This window comes from Petromyzon marinus, unplaced genomic scaffold, assembly GCF_048934315.1.
Source record: "Petromyzon marinus isolate PM22_M1 ecotype Great Lakes invasive population unplaced genomic scaffold, UKy_Petmar_22M1.pri1.0 PM_G_Scaffold_26, whole genome shotgun sequence".
NCBI classification, from domain to species: Eukaryota; Metazoa; Chordata; class Hyperoartia; order Petromyzontiformes; family Petromyzontidae; genus Petromyzon; species Petromyzon marinus.
The window spans coordinates 2,716,767-2,729,146 of record NW_027422828.1 but is presented as its reverse complement, the minus strand read 5'-3'; positions in this window follow the sequence as shown (position 1 = coordinate 2,729,146).

Below are 12,380 nucleotides of genomic sequence, written 5' to 3'. Positions count from 1 at the left end.
ATAGTATTGTTTTCAACACCCTTTGCTATGTCAGCTGAATTTAGCTTTCATAAATATTCATTTTGTAGTCAGACAGCCAAATTTGTGTGCTTAGAGTTTTGAGTTAACATTCATCTTGAAGATATGAAGGCTTCCAGGCATATTAATGACATTTTCCCTCTCATTGTGTGCCATAACAGCCCGTGGAGAGAAACCCTTCAGGTGCAGTGTGTGCGTGAAGGCGTTTGCACGTTCATCAAATCTGATGAATTTGGGAAACTTTTTCACTACATCATGAATATATTAATAAGTATAGACGTGTAAGTCACGTGTGCATTCCTCTGTGCCTGACGTGTAGATGGTGTGGATATTATTTTTTTCTGTCTGCAGCTGACGCTTCCTCTGCAGAATTGGTCTGATGGAGCAAAGGCACTCAGCGCAGCTCAGTACAACAAGTCAACAATGCGACCAGCGTGCATACAGCACGGACCGGACTGGAAACTTGACACAGCACCAGAGAAGTCACACAGGAGATAAACCCTTCAAATGTACTGTGTGTAACAAGGCATTTGCATGGCCATCAGTTTTTCAGAACCACCAGAGAACACACACGGGAGAGAAACTCTTCAGATGCACGATGTGCAGGATGGCGTTTACACAGTCATGTAATCTTGTAAAACACCAGAGAACACACACGGGAGAGAAACCCTTCAAGTGCAGTGTTTGTGGGAAGGCATTTGCACATTCATAAAATTTTCGAAGACACCAGAGAACACAAAAGCATCGGAAGATCCACAAGGAGTGGAGTCTGAAATCAACTTGTGAAAGTCAAAGTGCCACAATGAGCCCATCCCTCATGAAACAAGAACCGGACGAAAATCCCAGCTTGGACACTTTTAAAGGTACCAAGGTGAAATATGAAGAGGTGAAGGTGAAATGTGAAGAAGTGATGGTGAAGAGCGAAGAAGTGAAGGTAAAATGTGAAGATGAAGATTCATCTCCAGAATGGGACCTTTACATTGATGAAAGCAACGTGAAGCAGGAGGAGAATTCTGACTGAGGCAGAGCGAGGCAACTCCCAGCAGTTTGTGGAAGTGGAGGTGTGGGTGGACTTCCTCCGAGACAATCCAAAGTCAAGTGGAGACCCGGTAGATGTGTAAGCCAGAGACGATGTCGCTCCAATAGATGCACCTTTGTCATAGGCCTTTAATGACAAGAATGTGAAGTTGAACACTCATTTCCTAGGTTCAACCTGCAGAGTAAGAGCGGCCAGTCTTTGTGGACCTGTGGGTTGGGTAGATCTCTAACCAGGAGCGAGAGACAAGCCCCCAAGCATTCACTATGGTATAATAATTGCATTTACACGGTGCTTGCTTAACCGCCTCAGCAACTCGGAGTTTAGTGTCTCATCACAAACACTCGAAGAGCATCCCAAAGTAGCAGCTGCCCCTATGTGGCACAAGGTGGTGGCCCTGCACCGGCCTGCATGTGGACAAGAGCCTGTCAATAGGGGGTGATGATTGATGTGTCATCTCAGTTCTGTAGTTTGTAGGAAATGTTTAGAATTTGCTACATTTTCACTCAGACGCCAGCATGCAATGGCCTACTCGTTTTGAATGACACAATGGTATGTTTTACATACACTGTGAAGCAGAATGTGCAACTTTTTTTAAAACTTCTTGTCAATACGATGTAACGTGATGCAGTATATTTCACTGCAGTAATCCAATTTTGTTAATATGCCTGTCAATAATTTAGAATGTATCCTTGTCTGGTTTTGTGTATACTTGTAACATTTGATCTGTAAGGGTCAAACATTGAATAAGTGATGTTAGGACAAAGTGTGCATGTCTGTTTGGAAGTAACCTGTACAGAGAACTCAGGTGAGACCCGTTGTTCTTGTGATACAGGTCAAATGGTGTTTTTGTGATCCACGAAGCATGTGGAGCAACTCATCGTCTTTGAAATAGGTAGCATGCTCGGATCATTCATCAGTTACAAGGCATACCACTTGAAAGTTACACGTATAGGAGGAGGTACATTCTCTACAACACGAATTGTCTTACGTGTTGACGTAGATTTTGTCTAACTGGGACTAGAAATGGTCCTTGCTGATTCATGTCTGGATGTTCGTTACCTATCGGTTGAAGGAAACCCCACTGCTGTTGTTTGAGATGCTGTGCACCAATAAGGGTCCAACACATTGACGGCCTTCAGGCCAGGAAAGTCACAACATTTGCACACGAAGGACGCATTCACGCAAGTACCCCATGCTCCGTTTTGAAGTTTTAAAATGAAACATCTTTGAATTGTGCTGTGTTTTGAATTAGATGATTTTATTTCTTCATTAAAAGCTTGTATCAATTTACATCTGGAAGACTTCATTGAAAAGGACATTTCGTGTGAATTTTCTCTCGTCATTAAGTAGATGGCCTTGCCGGGGGTTCGGTTCAATGTGGACACACAGTGTACACACACAGTGTACACACACACAGTGTACACACAATGTACACACTGTACACACACAGTGTACACACACACAGTGTATACACACATTGTACACACAGTGCACACACACAATGTACACACACAGTTTATACACAGTGTACACACAATGTACACACACAGTGTACACAGTGTACACACACAGTGTATTACACACTGTACACACACAGTGTATACACACAGTGTACACAGTATGTGTATACACAGTGTACACACAGTGTGTGTATACACAGTGTACACACACAGTGTATATACACACAGTCAGTGTATACACATAGTGTATACACACAGTGTACACACACAGTGTACACACACACAGTTTATACACAGTGTACACACAATGTACACACACAGTGTACACAGACTGTACACACAGTGTACACACACAGTGTATACACAGTGTACACACACACAGTGACACACACACAGTGTATACACAGTGTACACACACACACAGTGACACACACATAGTGTACACACACAGTGACACAACAACAACCGCCATTCGCCACTAAGTGGTGATGACGTCACCACGACACTTGTGCCAGGCACAGTGACACACACACAGTGACACAGTGACACACAGCGACAGACAGTGACACACACAGTGTATACACATAGTGTACATACACACACAGTGTACACACACACACACAGTGTATACACAATAATGTCCACGTTGTTGCTGAGCTCACACACCCAAAGGAGGGAGCAATGGAAAATGAATCTAAATCAACTTAGACTCCAACTCTGTGACGTCACCACCCGGCATTACCTCATCGGCGTGAAGTGCCAGGGTGAGGTGTACCTCGGTAGTGACGTCATGTCACCAAGGTATTCACCCCTCCCCCATCCTCCGCGCTCTTGAGCGTGACGTCTCCTCCGCTGGGGTCACTGCCGATATCGTTCCAGTGGCAATCCTTATTTGGGCAAAGCTACGCCCAGTGACTGGTGGCTCATTAACATAATGTATCCGTTAAAGCCGTCGCGAGTTTATTGCGACGGGTTCAGCGCCCACGCTCCCATCCCTCCACATATGGGCCGGCGTCATTAACATAATTTATTCATATTCTTAGTTTTTTCGGTAAAGTCACGTTGAAGAGAAACAACAAAATAACAAAATATATAAAACAATAAAAAATTCTCACGACGTTTCGACCATAACTCAAACGGTCATCATCAGGTGTGTCGGTTTGCATAAATTTATTTTGTAAAACGGCACATTTATTTATTTATATATATAAAAAAACGTTGGCGTCACGCGCAGCGATTGGCAGTTTGCCCAGGACTAGTCCATCTATTTTTTTTTTAAAAGAGGAGGGGGGAGACGAATTTTTTTATAATGTATGCTGTCTGAAAGCCACTGTAAGTGTGAACAATCAATCAAGAACTGAAATGATTTATCAAATCTTTCCAATGATTGCTAAGATAGAATCCATCTTCTCGGTTGAAATTGTCTCTGTGCTTGTATATGTGGATAGCCTCATGAACGAATCTCTCATGGAAGCCAGATGGCTTACAAAGAACCTCCGTCTTGGAAAAGTCAATGGCATGTGAGCCTACTGAATTAGAACAATGATCTGCTACGGCCGAGGTGTTGGTCCTACCGTGTTTAAGGTCTGCTTTATGTTCACGAATGCGGTCCGAGACATGGCGTTTGGTTTCTCAAATGTAACTACTACCACAGAGGCAACTTAGTTTGTAGACACCAGGGTATTGTATGTCCGGAATCACATCTTTTACAGATGGAACCAGATCACGGATTTTATGTAATGTGTTGAAACGGACCTGGATCTTGTGTTTATTCAAGATTTTGGAGATCTTTTTTGTGATCCCAGCAATGTAGGGTAAAGTGATGGTTTTGAAAGGCTCCTCAAGAGGGTTCTTCTTCATGGTTTGAGTGATAGCTTTGCGGATTGTATAGTCGGAGTAACCATTAGCCCTAAGAGCTTGGTGTACGTGCTTGAGTTCACTGCTTATGTGTTCCTGGTCGGATATGCATTGGGCTCTATGATACAGAGTCTTGATGAGAGAATTCTTCTGTGATGGATGGTGGTGGGAATCCGGTTTCAGATAAGCATCCGTATGGGTAGCTTTCCTGTAGACAGAGTGGCTCATTGAACCATCAGGTCTCTTTTTAATTAGGACATCCAAAAAAGGTATCTTGCCATCTATTTCGACTTCCATGGTAAATCTGATGGCTGGGTGTATGGAATTGATGTGGTCGAAGAATTGGTCTAGAGCAGGCCGGCCATGTGGCCAGATGACAAAAGTGTCATCCACGTACCTCTTCCATAAGGTTGGGCGCAGAGTGGCAGTCTGGATGGCGTCAGTCTCAAATTTCTCCATGAAAATGTTAGCTATAACTGGAGAAAGGGGGGAGCCCATTGGGGTGCCCTCAGTTTGTTTGTAGAAAGTTCCATTCCAAGTGAAGTATGTATTGGTTAAACAGTGTCTCACCAGGGGGGGTACCTCAGTGTTTAGTCCTTGATGAACCAAGTCTTCAATGATTGCAATGGTGTCAGGTACAGGAACCTTGGTGAATAAGGAAACTACATCAAAACTGACAAGCAGGTCGTCTGGGGACAGGGAAATACCCTTGATTGTTGATACCAGGTGAGTAGAATTTTGTACCGCAGAGGTGGTCTTTCCAGTGAAAGGACGCAGGATTTCAGACAAAAAACGAGCTAGTTTGTAGGTGGGGGAGCTGATAGTAGAGACTATGGGACGAAGAGGTGTATCAACTTTATGTATTTTTGGTAAGCCGTATAATCTTAGTGGCCTGGCAGCAGAAGGTTTCAACGAAAACTGTTTAGATTGATCAATTAATGCGGTTGAATCAGAAATTATTTTGTTGGTTTGTGTGACGAGGCTGTTGGTGGGATCTCTTTTTATTTTTGTATAACTACCATCGTCGAGTAATTCTTTAATTTTGTTGTTGTATTCTATTTTATCCATGATGACAGTAGCATTGCCTTTGTCAGCTGAGAGAACTACAATATCATTCCTCTTTTTAATTTATATAATTCAAAACGCTCATCTTTGCTGAGGTTGCTAGCTGGCATCTTAGCGTTTTTGAGGGTTGCAGCGATTTCAGATCTTGCTACGTCTGCAGCGATGTGACCCAGGCCCCTGAGAGCAACGTCTACTTGGGCAATTATATCATTAACTGGTATGTGTTTAGGTGTGACTGCAAAGTTTAGACCTTTAGCTAAAACGGATTTCAGACCATCGGAAATAGAACTGTTACTGCGATTAATTACGACTTTATTAACGTCTAACTTTTTGGTGTGTGGGTCCGGTTTTTTGTCAGGTTTTCCTTACATTTGGTCGACATAGTAGCAGCTGTATCATAGAGCCCAATGCATATCCGACCAGGAACACATAAGCAGTGAACTCAAGCACGTACACCAAGCTCTTAGGGCTAATGGTTACTCCGACTATACAATCCGCAAAGCTATCACTCAAACCATGAAGAAGAACCCTCTTGAGGAGCCTTTCAAAACCATCACTTTACCCTACATTGCTGGGATCACAAAAAAGATCTCCAAAATCTTGAATAAACACAAGATCCAGGTCCGTTTCAACACATTACATAAAATCCGTGATCTGGTTCCGTCTGTAAAAGATGTGATTCCGGACATACAATACCCTGGTGTCTACAAACTAAGTTGCCTCTGTGGTAGTAGTTACATTGGAGAAACCAAACGCCATGTCTCGGACCGCATTCGTGAACATAAAGCAGATCTTAAACACGGTAGGACCAACACCTCGGCCGTAGCAGATCATTGTTCTAATTCAGTAGGCTCACATGCCATTGACTTTTCCAAGACGGAGGTTCTTTGTAAGCCATCTGGCTTCCATGAGAGATTCGTTCATGAGGCTATCCACATATACAAGCACAGAGACAATTTCAACCGAGAAGATGGATTCTATCTTAGCAATCATTGGAAAGATTTGATAAATCATTTCAGTTCTTGATTGATTGTTCACGCTTACAGTGGCTTTCAGACAGCATACATTATAAAAAATTTCGTCTCCCCCCTCCTCTTTTCAAAAAAAAAATAGATGGACTAGTCCTGGGCAAACTGCCAATCGCTGCGCGTGACGCCAACGTTTTTTTTATACAAATAAATGTACCGTTTTAAAAATAAATTTATGCAAACCGACACACCTGATGATGACCGTTTGAGTTATGGTCGAAACGTCGTGAGAATTTTTTATTGTTTTATATATTTTGTTATTTTGTTGTTTCTCTTCGTGACTTTACCGAAAAAACTAAGAATATGAATTACTGCAGTCACGAAAGCTTTAAATCAAAATATAATTTATTCAGTTACAGAGCCGCTCGTGGGAGGGAAGCGACGTCATACTACTTCCTGCTGTCGCGAGGCAACAGTAAGCTGCCGTGTGCGCGCTTGCACTGAAATCGGAGGTGAGAAATTCTCATCGTTGTGGTGGTGGTGGTTGTTGTTGTTTACCAAGGTAGAGCCTCTCTCTCGTAGGGATGTCAGTTGAGTAGCAGCGAGCATGGGAATCGATGTCCAGGTTGGAACTTTACAACGCGGAGCCTAGCCACGCGGGGCCTTGCCTCCTGCCCTCGCCTGATTGCGTTTACTTTAATTATCTCGCTTAAGTTTAATTTGTCTTCACCCGGCTCGCCACTTTGAAACTTTGTTTTATTGTAAATATTCACGCAGTTTTTATTTTTCATTTTTTGTTAGCAGGCCAAGCCCGCTTGAGCTGCTATACCGCTCTTGTTATCAGAAGCAACCTGCCCACAACAACACAAGGTGAGGCTTTGTCAACGTGTGTGAATGTTTTGACTTAAAACTTTGGTGACTGCAGGAATTAATATTCTTGGTTCTTTCGGTAAAGTCACGTAGATAGAAAATAAAATAAAAATAACAGATAATCATTTTTCTTTTTTTACAATGAAGCAAAAAACCCCACAACGTTTCTATGGCAACATTAATGTTGAAGATGCGAGGGCTTACAGGAATGTTTATGACATTTGCCCTCTCATTGCGTGCCATGACAGTGCTGTTTGCACAGTCACACAGTCACTGTAAGATGTTTTTCTTGGTCGTGTTTTTGTTTTGTTGCTTGTTGTGGTTGCACCCGATTCAAGAGCCGAATGGCTCACGGGACTATAACCAAAATAAATCAAACTGAAAATAAAAAAAAACTGAAACCGCGTGATGAATTTGGGAAAGTTTTTCACTGCATCTCCAAATATATATAAAAGGCAAAGTTATGATTGTGTGTGTTGTCTGTTCAAAATGTTTAGCGTACTTCCCGACATGCAACAAACTGGAAATTTTCCATGTGGGTACTTTCCAGACTGTACACCGTGCAAACATTATACAAATACACTTTTGTGTTTTTGTTGGGGGGGTAGAGGGGAGCTCAATAATGCATAGATTTTTTGGACGCCAAGTGAGCTGTGACGTCAAATCTGTCACGTGACCCTCGCACGTGGAAGCGTCACGCATTGTGGTGTAGTGGTTAGCGTTGTGTATGTGTCTGTGTGTGTGTCTGTGTGTGTGTGTCTGTGTGTTTGTGTGTGTGTCTCTGTGTGTGTGTCTGTGTGTGTGTCTGTGTGTCTGTGTGTGTCTGTGTGTGTCTGTGTGTGTGTGGAAGAGTAACACATTGTAGTGTAGCGGTTAGCGCTGCGCTACGTTTCAAACCCGGTGACCCGAGTTCGATTCCCGCTCATGGCCACCACCGGTGACGATTATTTGAACCGCTTCTGGGCCTCCCCTAGGTCGACTCAGCCTCAAACGAGTAACTGCTGTGGTGTGAACATCGCCACTGGGGAGACAAAGGCGGCCGGACGTGGTGGATCCAAGTCCCGGGCGAAGCCGGGTAGCACAGCTAGTCATGAATACATGAATGAATATAGACGTGTAAGTCACATGTGACTGTATATATTAATTCCTCCATGGCTCGATACTGACGTGTAGATGGTGTGGATATTCTTATTTTCTGTCTGCAGCTGACGCTGGTCTGATGGAGCAAAGGCCCTCAGCACAGCAAGCCGGGATGACAAGTCAACAATGCGACCAGCGTGCATACAGCACGGATCGGACTGTAAATTTGACACAGCACCAGAGAACTTGCACAGGAGAGAAACCCTTCAAGTACACTGTGTGTGACAAGGCATTTGCATGGCCATCAGTTCTTGAGACCCACCAGAGATCACACACAGGAGAGAAACCCTTCAAGTGCACTGTGTGTGGGAAGGCATTTTCACAGTCATCTGCTCTTACAACACACCAGAGAACACACACGGGAGAGAAACCCTTCAAATGCAGTGTGTGTGGGAAGGCATTTTCAGATTCATCTCATCTTCAAAGACACCATAGAACACACACGGGAGAGAACCCCTTCAAGTGCAGGGTGTGTGGGAAGACATTTTCAGATTCATTTGCTCTTAAAACACACCAGAGAACACACACGGGAGAGAAACCCTTCAAGTGCAGTGTGTGTGGAAAGGCATTTTCACAGTCATTTGCTCTTAAAAAACACCAGAGAACACACGGGAGAGAAACCCTGCAAATGCACTGTGTGTGGGAAGACATTTTCAGATTCATCTACTCTTAAAACACACCAGAGAACACACACGGGAGAGAAACCCTTCAGGTGCAGTGTGTGTGGGAAGACATTTTCATGGTCATCTGCTCTTAAAACACACCAGAGAACACACACGGGAGAGAAACCTTTCAAGTGCAGTGTGTGTGGGAAGACATTTTCAGATTCATCTACTCTTAAAACACACCAGAGAACACACACGGGAGAGAAACCCTTTAAGTGCAGTGTGTGTGGGAAGGCATTTTCAGATTCATCTCATCTTCAAAGACACCAGAGAACACACACGGGAGAGAAACCCTTCAAGTGCAGTGTGTGTGGGAAGACATTTTCAGATTCATTTGCTCTTAAAACACACCAGAGAACACACACGGGAGAGAAACCCTTCAAGTGCAGTGTGTGTGGAAAGGCATTTTCACAGTCATTTGCTCTTAAAAAACACCAGAGAACACACACAGGAGAGAAACCCTTCAAATGCACTGTGTGTGGGAAGACATTTTCAGATTCATCTACTCATAAAACACACCAGAGAACACACACGGGAGAGAAACCCTTCAGGTGCAGTGTGTGTGGGAAGACATTTTCATGGTCATCCGCTCTTAAAACACACCAGAGAACACACACGGGAGAGAAACCCTTCAAGTGCAGTGTGTGTGGGAAGGCATTTTCAGATTCATCTGCTCTTAAAACACACCAGAGAACACACACGGGAGAGAAACCTTTCAAGTGCAGTGTGTGTGGGAAGACATTTTCAGATTCATCTACTCTCAAAACACACCAGAGAATGCACACGGGAGAGAAACCCTTCAAGTGCAGTGTGTGTGGGAAGGCATTTTCAGATTCATCTCATCTTCAAAGACACCAGAGAACACACACGGGAGATAAACCCTTCAAGTGCAGTGTGTGTGGGAAGACATTTTCAAATTCATTTGCTCTTAAAACACCAGAGAACACACACGGGAGAGAAACCCTTCAAGTGCAGTGTGTGTGGAAAGGCATTTTCACAGTCATTTGCTCTTAAAAAACACCAGAGAACACACACGGGAGAGAAACCCTTCAAATGCACTGTGTGTGGGAAGACATTTTCCGATTCATCTACTCTTAAAACACACCAGAGAACACACACGGGAGAGAAACCCTTCAGGTGCAGTGTGTGTGGGAAGACATTTTCATGGTCATCTGCTCTTAAAACATACCAGAGAACACACACGGGAGAGAAACCCTTCAAGTGTAGTGTGTGTGGGAAGACATTTTCAGATTCATCTACTCTTAAAAAACACCAGAGAACACACACGGGAGAGAAACCCTTCAGGTGCAGTGTGTGTCGGAAGACATTTTCAGGTTCATTTGCTCTTAAAACACACCAGAGAACACACACGGGAGAGAAACCCTTCAAGTGCAGTGTGTGTAGGAAGGCATTTTCAGATTCATCTCATCTTCAAAGACACCAGAGAACACACATGGGAGAGAAACCCTTCAAGTGCAGTGTGTGTGACAAGCCATTTGCATGGCCATCAGTTCTTAAGACCCACCAGAGAACTCACACAGGAGAGAAACCCTTCAGGTGCAGTGTGTGTGGGAAGGCATTTTCACGGTCATCTGCTCTTAAAATACACCAGAGAACACACACAGGAGAGAAACCCTTCAAGTGCACTGTGTGTGGGAAGGCATTTCCAGATTCATCTACTCTTAAAAAACACCAGAGAACACACACGGGAGAGAAACCCTTCAGGTGCAGTGTGTGTGGGAAGACATTTTCAGGTTCATTTGCTCTTTAAAAACACCACAGAACACACACGGGAGAGAAACCCTTTAAGTGCAGTTTTTGTGGGAAGGCATTTTCAGATTCATCTAATCTTCAAAGGCACCAGAAAACACACACGGGAGAGAAACCCTTCCAGTGCACTGTTTGTGGGAAGGCATTTTCACGGTCATCTGCTCTTAAAAAACACCAGAGAACACACATGGGAGAGAAACCCTTCAAGTGCACTGTGTGTGGGAATGCATTTGCACATTCATCAAATCTTCAAGTCCACCAGAGAACATACAAGCATCAGAAGATCCACAAGGAGTGGAGTCTGAAATCAGCTTGTGAAAGTCAAAGTGCCGCAATGAGCCCATCCCTCATGAAACAAGAACCGGACGAAAATCCCAGCTTGGACACTTTTAAAGGTATAAAGGTGGAATATGAAGAGGTCATGGTGAAATGTGAAGAGGTGATGAGCGAAGAAGTGAAGGTAAAATGTGAAGATGAAGATTCAACTCCAAAATGGGACCTTCACATCGTGAAGCAGGAGGAGAATTCTCTCTCTGAGTCAGAGTGAGGCAACTCCCAGCAGTTTGTGGAAGTAGAGGTGTGGGTGGACTTGCTCCTAGACAACACAAAGTCAAGTGGAGACCCGGTAGATGTGTAAGCCAGAGACGATGTCGCTACAATAAATGCACCTTTGTCACAGGCCTTTAATGACAATAATGTGAAGTTGAACACTTTGTGGACCCGTGGGTTGGGTAGATATCTAACCAGGAGCAAGAGCCAATAAGCTCCCAAGCATTCACTATGTTATAACAATTGCTTTTACATGGTGCTTGGTTAATCGCCTCAGCAACTTGGAGTTTTGTACATCATCTCAAATGCTCGAAGAGCATCCCCAAGTAGCAGCTGTCCCTGTGTGGCACAAGGTGGTGGCCCTGCACCGGCCTGCATGTGCACAAGAGCCTGTCAGTAGGGGGCGATGATTGATGTGTCATCTCAATTGTGTAGTTTGTAGGTAATGTTTAGAATTTGCTACATTTTTACTCAGACGCCAGCATGCAATGGCCTACTCATTTTGAATGACACCATAGTATGTTTTACATACACTGTGAAGCAGACTGTGCAACTTTTTTTGTAAAAGCTTCTTGTTAATACGATGTAACGTGATGCAGTATATTTCACTGCAGTAATCCAATTTTGTTAATATGCCTGTCAATAATTTAGAATGTATACTTGTCTGGTTTTGTGCATACTTGTAACATTTGATCTGTAAGGGTCAAACATTGAATAAGTGATGTTAGGACAAAGTGTGTGTGTTTTGGAAGTAACCTGTACAGAGAACTCAGGTGATACCCGTTGTTCTTGTGATACAGGTCAAAGGGTACTTTTGTGTTCCACGAAGCGTCTGCCTCTGGAGCAACTCATCGTCTTTGAAATAGGGAGCACGCGCGGATCATTCATCAGTTACAAGGCATACCGCTTAAAAGTTACATGTAGAGGAGGTACATTCTCTACAACACGAATTGTAGTTTGTCTTACGTGTTGACGTAGA